The 14,060-nt window shown below is 45.7% G+C and overlaps 1 protein-coding gene across 14 annotated transcripts in view; it reads right to left on the bottom strand.

The window, feature by feature from the left end:
* The window catches only part of PLEKHA5 (pleckstrin homology domain containing A5), a 619,814-nt gene that overhangs the window by 325,101 nt on the left and 280,653 nt on the right, over positions 1-14,060 (bottom strand). For 12 of the 14 annotated variants that reach the window (XM_073621386.1, XM_073621381.1, XM_073621385.1 and 9 more), the window contains one exon: positions 10,336-10,918. The exons of the other annotated variants lie outside the window; for them this stretch is intronic. The gene's annotated coding sequence lies outside the window, so the exon portion shown is untranslated. Of the gene's footprint in view, positions 1-10,335; positions 10,919-14,060 lie in introns of those variants that run through there. 14 annotated transcript variants of the gene reach the window in all.

Here is a 14,060-nt window from a genome sequence, read left to right as displayed (position 1 = left end):
ATGGTACTCAAGGCCAAGTTCTGCTCAACCCCCCCCCCCTCCCTGTGAAGGAAGGTCAGCATCGTTAACTTCCGCACCTGGCTTATAACAGCCAGGCCTTCAAAACCAGTGACTGAAGGAGGATGGAAGATTGGCCCTTGGGACAGTAGAACCTCCCTGAGAGGCAGTCGCCAAGGGATGTCAGCGGCCACGCGCACCAGGTTGGCGTACAAAGACGCCCCCATCCAGACGACATCTTTTTCAGGGAAGGCCTTGCACATTTCAGGAGGACAATGCTAAAACACATGCTGCATCTATGGCAACAGCATGGTTTAACTGGGCCTGCTTGCAGTCCAGACGTTTCAGCAGCTGGAAATGTTTGGTGCATCTTGAAGTGAAAACTATAACAAAGACTACCCAGGACTGTTGAGCAGTAAGAATCCTTTATCAGACAGGAATGGGACAACATTGCTCTCGCAAAACCCAAGCAACTGCTCTCAACTCCCAGACATTTACAGTGTTGTTAAAAGAAGAGGGGTAAATATGGCCCTGTCCCAACATTTTTGAGACATACTGCGACCATCAATTTCAAAATGACCTTATTTTTTTCTTAAAATGGTACATTTTCTCAGTTTAAACATTTGATATATTGTGAATAAAATATGCAAATCATTGCATTATTTTTTTTATGTGGATTTTACACAGCGTCCCAACTTTTATGGAATTGGATTTGTAAATGGATTTGAGATCCCTAGCCATGTTTTAGGACAAGAATGCCAAGGTCTGACAAACAGATGGTTGCAAAGACAGAACTGCCAGGAAGAACAAACTTTAAAAAGTGAAAATGAAAAAGTAAACACCATATCGTCCAGCGTACCCTCCCCATCAGTGGCGGACGGTCCATAGGGGGCGCACAGGCGCCGCCTTCCCCCCCAGGCAGTCACTAAAAATAAATAGAAAAAAAATTTCCTTTAAGTGCACCGTGTTCGGGTGCCGGACACAGTGCACTATGGTAAGCACCACGTCTATGCAAACACAGGATTGCAGAGGAGACGCTTCATTTGCGGGGTTTTGAATTGCCGTGCGATGCAATCCATCACGCCGGACAACTTCCGTCTGGCCGGGTGCTTTGTTAAGACATCACTTCCGGTTTCCCTGTGCAGAGATAAACCGGAAAGTGATGTCAGCCACTCAGTGGAATGCACGGCCCGAGCAGAGAGACACAGAGCGGAGGAAGCATGAGGAGTGGACTCCTCCACCGCCGCTGCTGCCTACTGAAGGAGACACAGCAGGGGGAGAGGACACCACAGCCAGGTAAGTGAACTGCCTGTGGACACTTGTGGATCTCCTTGCAGCGCTGCCAGCTTTATCCCTTCTGCAGCTCTGCAGGGGTATCAGTTCTACAAACTGGCAATTGGCAAAGTGTCTCGATCTGAGGCTGCATTTGATGGGGCACAGTGAGGCTGCATTCAATGCTGCACAGTAGCTGCATAAGATGGGCCACAGTAGCTGTATTTGATGGGGCACAGTGGCTGCGTTTGATGGTACAGTGAGGCTGCAATTGATGTGTTTTTTTTCAGAATTTTTCAGCTTGTTTGTGCCCCCCCAAAAAATTTTGAGCACCAGCCGCCACTGCACCCCATCCCCCTGGTCCCCACTGTACTTACCTGGATGCTGAGCTGGTGCAGTGGTCCAAGGATTTGAAATCCCCATTCTTCTCCTCCTTTTATGTGCAGCGATTCAGTTGCGAATTAGAGCAATTCTGATTGGTCAGTGCAGGCACAGAGCATCGCTCTGATCTATCCAACACTTTAAACTCCAAAACAAAATACTTAATATTTGAAGATATGGTGGCTGTATTAGGTTCCTTCATTTAGGCTTCTTTCATCTAGTGATTCCGAAAGTCAGTTATTTTTCAACTTCCTTTACCAGACCAAGCTGTCCAGCAAAATTGGCTGTTAGAGGGTTGAGACAAACAATTTAAAGCTGACAGAGCAGCTTACAATAACCAGCATGTATGTAAATCCTTCATCCTAAAAGGAAATAAATCTGTTGCTGTAACTGCCTAAAAAAGTGTTAGCTGGAATGCTTAATTTGTTAGTCAATTCGATCTGATATCTAACACTACCCTTTCCTCAGATTGACAATATTGTTGTCCAAGGGTATCTCAGTTGCTCCTCCATCCAAAGTGGAGCCACCCTAAGACAGGAAGTCTGTTACTGGCGGTATCACCAGTAAATAAAAGAAAAATGCCTAAATTGGAAAACAGTGGGCTGCTATAAACTAATTTTTGTTTTGGGGCTTTTATCCTTTTAGTAGGGATGAGCCAAACACCCCCCTGTTCGGTTCGCACCAGAACTTGCGAACAGGCAAAAAATTTGTTCGAACGTGCGAACACCGTTAAAGTCTATGGGACACGAACATGAATAATCAAAAGTGCTAATTTTAAAGGCTTATATGCAAGTTATTGTCATAAAAAGTGTTTAGGGACCTGGGTCCTGCCCCAGGGGACATGAATCAATGCAAAAAAAAGTTTTAAAAACGGACGTTTTTCCGGGAGCAGTGATTTTAATAATGCTTAACGCGAAACAATAAAAGTGTAATATCCCTTTAAATGTCGTACCTGGGGGGTGTCTATAGTATGCCTGTAAAGGGGCGCATGTTTCCCGTGTTTAGAACAGTCTGACAGCAAAATGACATTTCAAAGGAAAAAAGGTCATTTAAAACTACTCGCGGCTATTAATGAATTGCCAGTCCAACTATACACATAAAAGTTCATTGATAAAAACGGCATGGGAATTCCCCACAGGGGAACCCCGAACCAAAATTAAAAAAAAAAAAAAAAAAAAAAGACGTGGGGTCCCCCTCAAAATCTATAACAGACCCTTCAGGTCTGGTATGGATTTTAAGGGGAACCCCGCGCCAAAAAAAAAAATGGCGTGGGGTCCCCCTAAAAATCCATACCAGACCCTTAACCCGAGCACGCAACCTGGCAGGCCGCAGGAAAAGAGGGGGGACGAGAGAGCGGCCCGTCCAGTCCCCGTGCGTCAGAGGGGGCGGGGTCACCGGGTGGCCCCGCCCCCCTGTTATTTAAGAACCGTCAGAAGAGGAGAAGCGTCACACAGCGGGAGCCTCCCTCCATGCCATCATGGATGTGGAGTGGCCCGAAAAGAAGATGAAGACAAGAAGATGAAGACAAGAAGAAGAGAAGAAGATGAAGAGAAAAGCGTCACACGGCGGGAGCCTCCCTCCATGCCATCATGGATGCGGAGCGGCCCAGAGAAGAAGGGAAGAAGATGCTGACGCCGCGTAGGAAGATGCCGGATGAGAACACCGGAGGAAGAACCAGAAGAAGATGGAGGAAGAAACTGAAGGAAGATAGAAGATAGAAGAAAGAAGAAGCATTTAAATAAAGGAATTGTCAAAAACTGTCTTGTCATTTTTAAAATTTTTGACACTTTTTTAGTGAAATGGTAGGGGTACAAGTACCCCCTTACCATTTCACATGTGGGGGGCGGGATCTGGGGGTCCCCTTGTTAAAGGGGGCTTCCAGATTCCGATAAGCCTCCCCGCCCGCAGACCCCCACAACCACCGGCCAGGGTTGTGGGGATGAGGCCCTTGTCCTCATCAACATGGGGACAAGGTGTTTTGGGGGGCTACCCCAAAGCACCCTCCCAATGTTGAGGGCATGTGGCTTGGTACGGTTCAGGAGGGGGGCGCTCTCTCGTCCCCCCCTCTTTTCCTGCGGCCTGCCAGGTTGCGTGCTCAGATAAGGGTCTGGTATGGATCTTTGGGGGGACCCCACGCAGTTTTTTAAAAAAATTTTGGGGCGGGGTTCCCCTTAAAATCCATACCAGACCTGAAGGGTCTGGTATAGATTTTGAGGGGGACCCCACGCTATTTAAAAAAAAAAAATTTTGGCCAGGGTTCCCCTTAATATCCATACCAGACCTGAAGGGCCTTGTATGGAATTTAGGGGGACCCCCATGTCATTTTTTTTTTTAATTTTGGTTCGGGGTTCCCCTGTGGGGAATTCCCATGCCGTTTTTATCAATGAACTTTTATGTGTATTATCGGACCGGCAATTCATTAATAGCCACAAGTAGTTTAAATGACTTTTTTCCCTTTGAAATGTCATTTTGCTGTCAGACTGTTCTAAACACGGGAAACATGTGCCCCTTTACAGGCATACTATAGACACCCCACAGGTACGAAATTTAAAGGGATATTACACTTTTACTGTTTCACTTTAAGCATTATTAAAATCACTGCCCCCGAAAAAACGGCCGTTTTTAAAACTTTTTTTTTGCATTGATCCATGTCCCCTGGGGCACTTTTTATGACAATACCATAAATATAAGCCTTTAAAATTAGCACTTTTGATTTCTCCCATAGACTTTTAAAGGGTGTTCCGCGGCATTCGAATTTGCCACGAACACCCCAAATTGTTCGCTGTTCGGCGAACAGCTGATGTTCGAGTCGAATATGAGTTTGACTCGAACTCGAAGCTCATCCCTACCTTTTAGGGTCCTCGAAGCCTGGGAAATCCACAACATGTACTATTATGTCTCGCTCACAAGTCCCGCAGGCCCTGACATTGCTCTGAAAAGCAACCCACGCTCAGATTGCTTTTCAAAGGTGTTTGAAAAGCAGTGGGCGTGGTGATATGTCGTTTTCACACCGCCTAATTTAACCCCATAATTGTGTACTGCATTGCACGAGGTTGCGGTGCAGTTCTGGCAAATTACTCACATTTGGCAGCACTGCCCACAGCTGTTTAAATTTTGTCACCATAGCAGCCATGGCAGGTGTACAGCCATGGGCAGCTGTATGCTAGTGTTTGGTAAGGCGATAAAAACTGTAAATCTGCGGCTCTACCTCTTGGATCTCACATTTTAACAACCTCTTAATGATTTGTTATGGCAGGATCTACAACTAGGATTACCAATTTCTTTATAAACCCCCCTCAATATGGTATTGCTCAGCAAAAAATTATAGGAGGGACAAAGATTTTTTTCTGGGCGATACCAGTCATCATTACAACACAGGTTATAAAAGTGAGTGTGCAGGAAAGGTTTTAGCAGGATGAGGCAGTTTAAATGAGCCTAGGCTGGTGCAGGCTGCTCTAAGACTGGGAATATGCACACCACGTCAGTAAGGCTATAAATGGTATCCTTTAGCTTGGGAAAGATTTTGGTAGATTTGATCCCTATACGACTGAACCCTCAGAATTAGATGAAGGTACCATTCTCCTCCTCTTCCTCAGGAGGCACAGGTGCAGTCAGAGGAAAATCAGAGATGGACCCTGGGGTGAAAGGATGAGGGAACTCCTTTTGTCTGTTGTCTGATGCCTGATGCTTCTTAAAAGGGCTGATAACCAACCAATTAATTCAGACATTGTAGCTGAGAATTCCTCTCCGGACAAGCATGAAAAGTAGTATGTGCCCGAGGGAGCTAAGGATACCTTCGAGCACAGTGACTCTGATTAGGGACAGCAGTCAAGGCTATCAAAGTGGGACCCTGCAGAGGAATGACACTGACTTCCCCCCTGACCTTTAGCTGTACGGGTGTCGGTTGGGTCCCTATTGCACCTATAATCCGCTACATATGATAAGGCTCTGTCCCCCTAGGGCAGTGATGGTGAACCTTGGCACTCCAGATGTTTTGAAACTACATTTCCCATGATGCTCAACTACACTGCAGAGTGCATGCGCATTAGAGCTGCACGATTCTGGCTAAAATGAGAATCACAATTTTTTGCTTAGAAGATAGATCACGAATCTCACGGCGTAACATCATCTTTCACATTAAAACAAAAAAAAATGGGCTAACTTTACTGTTTTTTTTTAATTCATTGAAGTGTATTTTTTCCCAAAATATTGTGTTTGAAAGCCGCTGGGCAAATACAGTGTGACAAAATATTGTAGCAATTGACATTTTATTCCCTAGGGTCTCTGTTCAAATATATATAATGTTTTGGGGTCCCAAGTAATTTTCTAGCAAAAAATATTGATTTTAACTTAAGAAACAAGTGTCAGAAAAAGATTTAGACTTTAAGTAGATTTAAACATTGTTAAAAACTTGGCAGACTGCCTGGATTTTTTTTTCACACAGAAGTTTATCCCTTTGATCTAAGAAGGAAGAGTTTGTTACAATGTTTCATGTTAAAAACTTGTTAAAAACTCCAGACTGCCTGGATGTTTTCTTTTGACAGCTGAGAGAGCAGATAAGTCTCTCCACTTGTTATATGAAAGAATCGGCAAACTCTGCAATAGAGATCGTCAGGGGGGTTGAATCGAGATCACGATTTTTTAACGATTAATTGTGCAGCTCTAATGAGCATCATGGGAAATATAGTTCCAAAACATCTGGGGTGCCAAGGTTCGGCATAACTGCCCTAGGGAATACTCACAGACTGCTATTGCAGGGCAGATAGGGAGTGTCTTTTGTAAACAGTCAGAGGAGGTCCAAAGATTGCTGTGTCCTGTTCACAAAGCAAGAGATAGGGGAACAGCTGGCTGTGGCATGCACAGGTGGCCTGGGACATGACCCAGACCACAGAATTATGCCAAACTGTAAAAAAAAAAAAAAATACCGTCTCCCAGCTGCAACAGAGAGGAGGGCAGCCAGCACATAAGTCCCTAAGGGGTCTTCAAGGAGAGGGTCACACTTGCAGGTAGTGCAACGGCCTGCACCTGTATAGCACACTTCGGCTAACAGCAAGTTGCATTATGTGCCTGGGTGAGTGCCTGATATAGGATCTAGTGCCCAAAGCAACATTACAGGTCAGCCCTGAATTTTCTTTCTGATGGCGCCAGGTACAGCCCTTAAGGCTCAGCTGAGGAGTCCACAAAGCTGCAAAACAGTACAATACTGTACATAGGTTGTATTTGTGTGCTATTATGTATTAATGTGTTAAATGTTTTTTGTAGGTGCACTGTGCATGAAGTGTATTAGTTCTGTACACAGGGCATATAGAGATCTTTGTGAATTCAGCTCAGGCCAGTGAGTAGATGTGCAAGGGTATCAGTGATTGTACAGGGGTATTATTGGATGTACAGGGGTATCAGTAGAGTTACAGGGGTATCCTTAGATATACAGGGGGCATCGGGGGGTCAGGAGTAAGTGAGGCAGAGTTCAGGGGGTCAGAAGTGAGGCAGAGTTCAGGGGTCAGAAGTGAGTGAGGCAGAGTTTAGGGGTCAATAGTAAGTGGTGAAGAGATCAGCGGTCAGGCGCAAGTGAGGCAGAGTTCAGGAGTAAGTGAGGCAGCATTTAAGGGGTCAGGAGTAAGTGAGGCAGTGTTTAGGGGGTCAGAAGTAAGTGGTGAAAAGTTCACGGGGTCAGAAATAAGTGAGGCAGAGTTCAGGGGGTCAGGAGTGAGGCAGAATTCAGGGGATCAGGAGTGAGGCAGCATTTAGGGGGTCAGGAGTAAGTCAGGCAGCATTCAGGGGGTCAGGAGTAAGGGAGGCAGCATTCAGGGGGTCAGAAGTGAGGCAGAATTCAGGGGGTCAGAAGTGAGGCAGAGTTCAGGGGGTCAGGAGTGAGGCAGAATTCAGGGGGTCAGGAGTGAGGCAGAATTCAGGGGGTCAGGAGTGAGGCAGAATTCAGGGGGTCAGGAGTGAGGCAGAGTCCAGGGGGTCAGGAGTAAGTGAGGCAGGATTCAGGGGATCAGGAGTAAGTGAGGCAGAGTCCAGGGGGTCAGAAGTGAGACAGAGTTCAGGAGGTTAGGAGTAAAGTGAGGCAGAGTTTCAGGCTTTTAGGAGTGAGGTAGAGATCAGGGGTCAGGAGTAAGTGGTGCAGAGTTCAGGAGCGAGTGGTGCAGAGTTCAGGGGGTCAGGAGCAAGTGGTGCAGAGTTCAGGGGGTCAGGAGCAAGTGGTGTAGAGTCCAGGGGGTCAGGAGTAAGAGGTGCAGAGTTCAGGGGGTCAGGAGCGAGTGGTGCAGAGTTCAGGGGGTCAGGAGCGAGTGGTGCAGAGTTCAGGGGGTCAGGAGCAAGTGGTGCAGAGTTCAGGGGTCAGGAGCGAGTGGTGCAGAGTTCAGGGGGTCAGGAGCAAGTGGTGCAGAGTTCAGGGGGTCAGGAGCAAGTGGTGCAGAGTTCAGGGGGTCAGGAGCAAGTGGTGCAGAGTTCAGGGGGTCAGGAGCAAGTGGTGCAGAGTTCAGGGGGTCAGGAGCAAGTGGTGCAGAGTTCAGGGGGTCAGGAGCGAGTGGTGCAGAGTTCAGGTGGTCAGGGGCAAGTGGTGCAGAGTTCAGGGGCTCAGGAGCAAGGTAGAGTTTAGGGGGTTAGGAGTAAGTGGTGCAGAGTTTAGGCGGTCAGGAGTAAGTGGTGCAGAGTTTGGGGGGGTCAGGCATAAGTGGTGTAGAGTTCAGGGGGTCAGGAGTAAGGTGCAGAGTTCAGGGGGTCAGGAGTAAGTGGTGCAGAGTTTGGGGTGTCAGGAGTAAGTGGTGCAGAGTTCAGGGGGTCAGGAGTAAGTGAGGCAGAGTTCAGGGGGTCAGGAATAAGTGAGGCAGAATTCAGGGGATCAGGAGTGAGGCAGCATTTAGGGGGTCAGGAGTAAGTCAGGCAGCATTCAGGGGGTCAGGAGTAAGTGAGGCAGAGTTCAGGGGGTCAGGAGTGAGGCAGAGTCCAGGGGGTCAGGAGTGAGGCTGAGTCCGGGGGGTCAGGAGTAAGTGGTGCAGAGTTTGGGGGGTCAGGAGTAAGTGGTGCAGAGTTCAGGGGGTCAGAAGTGAATAAGGCAGAGTTCAGGAGGGAGTAAGGCAGAGTTCAGGGGGTCAGGAGTGCAAAGATCAGGGGTCACCATAAATCCTTTTATCCCCCCCCACAGTATAAATCCTCCACCCACTTCTTCTAGCAATCCTCTTACAACCCCCCCCCCCCCGCTTTTACAAAAAAAAACAAATGCAAAAGCATGGATCCTCCGATCCTCCTCTAACCACATAATTAGCCCCCCCATCTGTACTAATTTCACCATAAATCCTCCTATTCCCTCTGCTTCTGTGTACCTTCTCCTCTATAACTGCATACTCTGCACGCTGGACATTTTTCTTTACCTCCATCTTCGCCACTCCCCGCTCCTTACACAGACTTCAGATGGCTCAATGGTGTGAAGAGATGTCTTATTCCTAGGCCCCTCCTCATGTTTTATCAGAAGAGCCAGGGAGGAGCCTCAGGGAAGATTCCCTGGTGAGACAGTCCAGAAGAGATTGTGCAGGGGGTAGGACTTGGATTCAAGCTCTAGTGATGTTACTGGCGCCCCTTCACGTTACCGCAGCTGTGTTCCGTCCTGGCTCTGAAAGGAGAGTGGAGGCGGGAGTAGGGGCGGACGCAACTGAAATCTAGGTCCAGCCATGATCCCAGCTCCATTTCAATGCGGGGTCACACAGAGCAGCCAGTGGTGTGTGAGTTCGGGCAGATTAATGTGAATGCAGCTCAGTCTGTGTGCATACAGTCATTTGGCTTGGATGCCCCCATCCAGTTGGCGCCCGGGCATATCCCCCCCCCAGTTTCAGCCATAATACTTGCAAGTTAAAATTTGTGCCAAGTTTTATCCACCTCCGCCCACTTGCTTAATGCAGTCACTCCTCACATATTTCACAGGCAGTATTTCAGTGACATCACTACGGACTACTGGGTAACTTTGATACAGAGGTAATTCAGAGTGTGGGCATTCTACGGTGTTTATGATGAAGACAAATGCAGAAGGGCCAGTCAGTCCAACCTAAGATCCAGAGCAGACAAATGTAAAGAGGGACATGTGTTCCCATTGGCTCTGGGAAGTTGACAGTTGCCATTCAGGGCCACACCATACTGTGCTGTACTTTATCATGCCTTGAGGTGTACTGTGTTACCACAGTCTGCTCATTTTTAGGGTTTGTAGGTTTTACACGGGAACACAGTGCAATACAAGTGCATACATTCAGTCTACAAGGGTTACGCTTGACCTGCTTTGCCTGCAACACAAATTGATTCTATTTCTGCAATAGAACCAGATTGTGTTTAATGGGCATTACCAAAGCAGGTAAGCACCATTGTGTACTAGAGCCCATAGAGTCCCAACACAGAAAAACTGCACCTGTACCCATTATTTTCACTACAGTGAACTGCAACCAACCTTCTGTTATGCCCTGCATTAGGGTACACTGTCAATAGAAACGCACTTCACATTGCAGTGCGCTAGGTGTGAGCAGGCCCTTGTTAAAGAGCTACCAACGAATTACAAAAATACGTTTTATCTGATCATCATCACATCCCAGGAATTCTGGGAATGAATTCCACACAAGAGATATTTGGAGCAGAAGTATGAATAATCATTTTTGATACATGTCACATACATGTTGAAAATAATTCTATAGACGGGTATTAAACAACATCAACATTTATTTGGCATGTTATAAAAGGAATGAGCTATGAACATTGGTATTTGGACCTACTTACATCATGTGGGGTGGATTGTATAATGATAATAATTACATTTTTACACTCTGTACCAGTAGAAGAGCCTTTTTATTGCTGCACAGATTCCCTCCTGGAAGAATTGCAGATCCCATGAAGTGTGGCAGTGACTGCAAGCACAGCGGTATGAATGATATAAACTCAAAGATCAGAAAATGGCACATATTAAATATAAATATATAGAGATTTTTACAAATTAAGTGTAAAATTATATACTGTAGTCTCTTATAATATAAGTCTGGTGGAGAAGATGAAAGCCGGACATGTGGCGATGAACAGAAGCAGAGCAGATAAGTGTTCATGATGAAAGGAAACCTCCTCCGTCACCCAGCAGGAAAGTCTCACATTTTGGCTCTTAAACCCTGATGTGCAAGAAAACAAAGTAGCAGCAAGCGGGAATCTAAAGTCACACGGCAGCGCCATTCCAATTTTGGTTAAAAACTGTACAGTAAAAATTCGCACAACGTCTTCCGCAATCGCAGCATCTGGACTGAAAGATAAAACACAGCGTGAGATCAAGCATTACATAGAACATTTGGGCTCTTCCCATGCTTGGGCATTCATTTCCCAGGGCAGGCACAATTAACAGACTTGTCCAAGTCTAATACTTCACATTGGCCATGTTCTTACCAGCGTGCTGCAACCAGGTGTATTAGCAAAAAAGGAACCCACCTGCAGAATTCTCGATGCAATATCTTCCAATTTATGTACTTACCAAGGCTGCTTATGGTGCATCTAAATTACACTATATGGCCAAAAGTTTGTGAACCCCTGACCATCACACAGATGAGCTTGTTGGACATTCCATTCCCTAACCACTGATATGGAAGTGTTCCCAGCAGCCATAAAAGCCTCCAATGCTTCTGTGAAGACTTTCCACAAGATTTTGGAGTCTGTGGAAATGTGTGCCAATTTGTGAGGTTAGGTACAAATGCTGGATGAGAAGACCTAGATTGCGGGGACCTATTCCCAAACTGTTGTCACAATATTTAAATCTGAACTCCAACTTTCTTTTCACTAGAACTGAATGGAATGATCAATCCCAGCATAGATCATACCTCTGTACCAGGTTGCTTGGTTGTCTGCAGATCCCCTGATATTCTGGGTTTAGTTGTGCCTTTGTGTCATGTGACAGTCTGAAGTCCAGAACCCTTCACTGGTAACACCTAACTAATTTTCTAGTCATTTGCTGGGGGTCTACAAAATTTTGCCAATATAGCGTGGGTCTAAAAAAACAAGCTTAAAAGGCCAAGTTCACCCCCCCTCCCCCTAAATTCCAGCTCCCCTTTGCACCAATATAGAATTAATGTACTTTTTTGGCAGAAATAAAAAAACTTTTCATTTATCCTACACAGCCCTTACCTCAGTGTCAGTGCTTGTTTTTTTTTTTACAACGTCAATACTTCCTTGATGGTCCTTAGGTCGTGAAAACTGTTATGACATACGAAGGAGTTCATCAGCTGACCTCATTAACACACACCCTACATCTGCCCTCAACCCTCCAGGAGATCATTCCCACCCACCTCTGCAGGTGCAGTTTTTTCCAATGAAATTCGTTATCACTGTATTTTTGGCAGAGAGATCAGATAACAGCCTATGTGGATCAGAGTTGTAGTATTGAAAACAGGAGAATTATGTCCCGGGTTCTGTAAAGTTCACCATACGCTATATGATCCAATTGTACAATCTCCTTCAGATGTACCATCAACTATGTAGTGCAAAAGCCTGCTTGATTGAATACAGAGTGATTAAATAGAAAGTGTGCCCTCCTATTATCCACTTGCCAACTGCCTAACTGTAAATATACATGATTACTTTGATGCCAAAGTGGTCTCAGCAGCGAGTTTACCACAAGATCACTTTTATAGGCAGCGGGAGAGGTGCTTTCCCCTCCTGCAGCTTCCCAGTGTCTTCCAGATTTACCAGAGCTGTCAGTAAGTGCGCAGAAGCGATCACATAGGTAAGTCGCGCCCGCATATCTAAACAGTGTTCAACCACACATGTGAGGTATTCTAGCACAAGACCTCCCCTGTAACTCTAAACTGGTAACCTGTAAAATGTTTTCAAGTGTCGCCTATGGAGATTTTTAAGTACCATAGTTTACCGCCATTCCACTAGTGTGCGGAATATTAAAGCATGACATGTTGGGTAACGATTTACTCGGCGCAACATCATCTTTCACATTATACAAAAAAAATGAGGCCAACTTTACTGTTTTTTTTAAAAAAATTCATTAAAGTGTATCTTTTCCCAAAGAAATTGCATTTGAAAAACCGCTGAGCATATATAGTGTGACATAAAATATTGCAATGACCGCCATTTTATTCTCTAGGGTCTCCGCTAAAAAAATATATAAGACAAAACACCTTTTTTCTGTTCCTGCACTAGAGAGGGGACTGCTCTTCTTGGGGAGGGTGGTTTGGTGGAGAGGAAGGGGACTTTATCCCCACACTAAAAGGTGCAGCTGCAAACAAGGATCAGTTCGTGGACATTAACATTGACAGGAACGTAAGACCTCAGACTAGGGGGACAGTTTCATTTTCATTTTACCTTACTAAACAGGAGCCTTACCTGCTGGGAACGGGGGAAGCTTGGGGATTTTGCAGGCTTTCGGTGGGGGATTGAAAGAATAATTAGACCACCAGTTATGCACACTTTACTGTAACTGTTTATTTTTTTACTAATGTTCATGCCAGTTGCTGCCTCTCTTTATATGTTAAATGCCATAAGTTATACGATATATATGCTACCGTATATTCTCGGGTATAGGCCGACCCAAATATAAGCTGAGGCACCTAATTTTACCACAAAAAAATGGAAAAACTTATTGACTCGAGTATAAGCCTAGGGTGGGAAATGCAGCAGCCTGTATACAAATGCAATTTGGTCCAAAGTAAGGAAGTCCCAGATACCTATAGTAAATTACCCAGAGAGTTAGTATAAAACTAAGATATTTTTTACTTGACTTGCATGGACAAACCTCATATTTTTGCCACTGGGTCATCTAGAGATACCTTGTAAATACGGTCCCTTGTCATCTACAGATACCTTGTCCCTTGTCATCTAGCGATACCTTGTCCCTTGTCATCTAGCGATACCTTGTCCCTTGTCATCTAGCGATACCTTGTCCCTTGTCATCTAGCGATACCTTGTCCCTTGTCATCTAGCGATACCTTGTCCCTTGTCATCTAGCGATACCTTGTCCCTTGTCATCTAGCGATACCTTGTAAATATGGTCCCTTGTCATCTAGCGATACCTTGTCCCTTGTCATCTAGCGATACCTTGTCATCTAGCGATACCTTGACCCTTGTCATCTAGGAGATACCTTGTAAATACGGTCCCTTGACATCTATAGATACCTTGTCCCTTGTCATCTAGAGATACCTTGTCATCTAGAGATACCGTGTAAAGATTAATTCTTTTTTCTGATCAGGACGTGGAACTGTGTACTGATCGATGTCCCGCTGTGTCAGATCCCCGTGCAGCCACGGTAGCGATGTCCCGCCTCCTATGACACACAGCACAGTGATTCCTAGTATTGGATCACTGTGCCGTCTGTGAGAAGAGGAGGCGTTATGTGGCTAGCTGCATGGCGATCTGACACAGCATGGGAGGGAGGGGAAACTCACAG

The sequence above is a fragment of the Aquarana catesbeiana genome, linkage group LG03 (genome assembly GCF_042186555.1).
Source record: "Aquarana catesbeiana isolate 2022-GZ linkage group LG03, ASM4218655v1, whole genome shotgun sequence".
Taxonomy (NCBI): Eukaryota; Metazoa; Chordata; class Amphibia; order Anura; family Ranidae; genus Aquarana; species Aquarana catesbeiana.
Note: the sequence above shows the minus strand (reverse complement) of the source record. Positions and strands in the feature narration are given on the sequence as shown.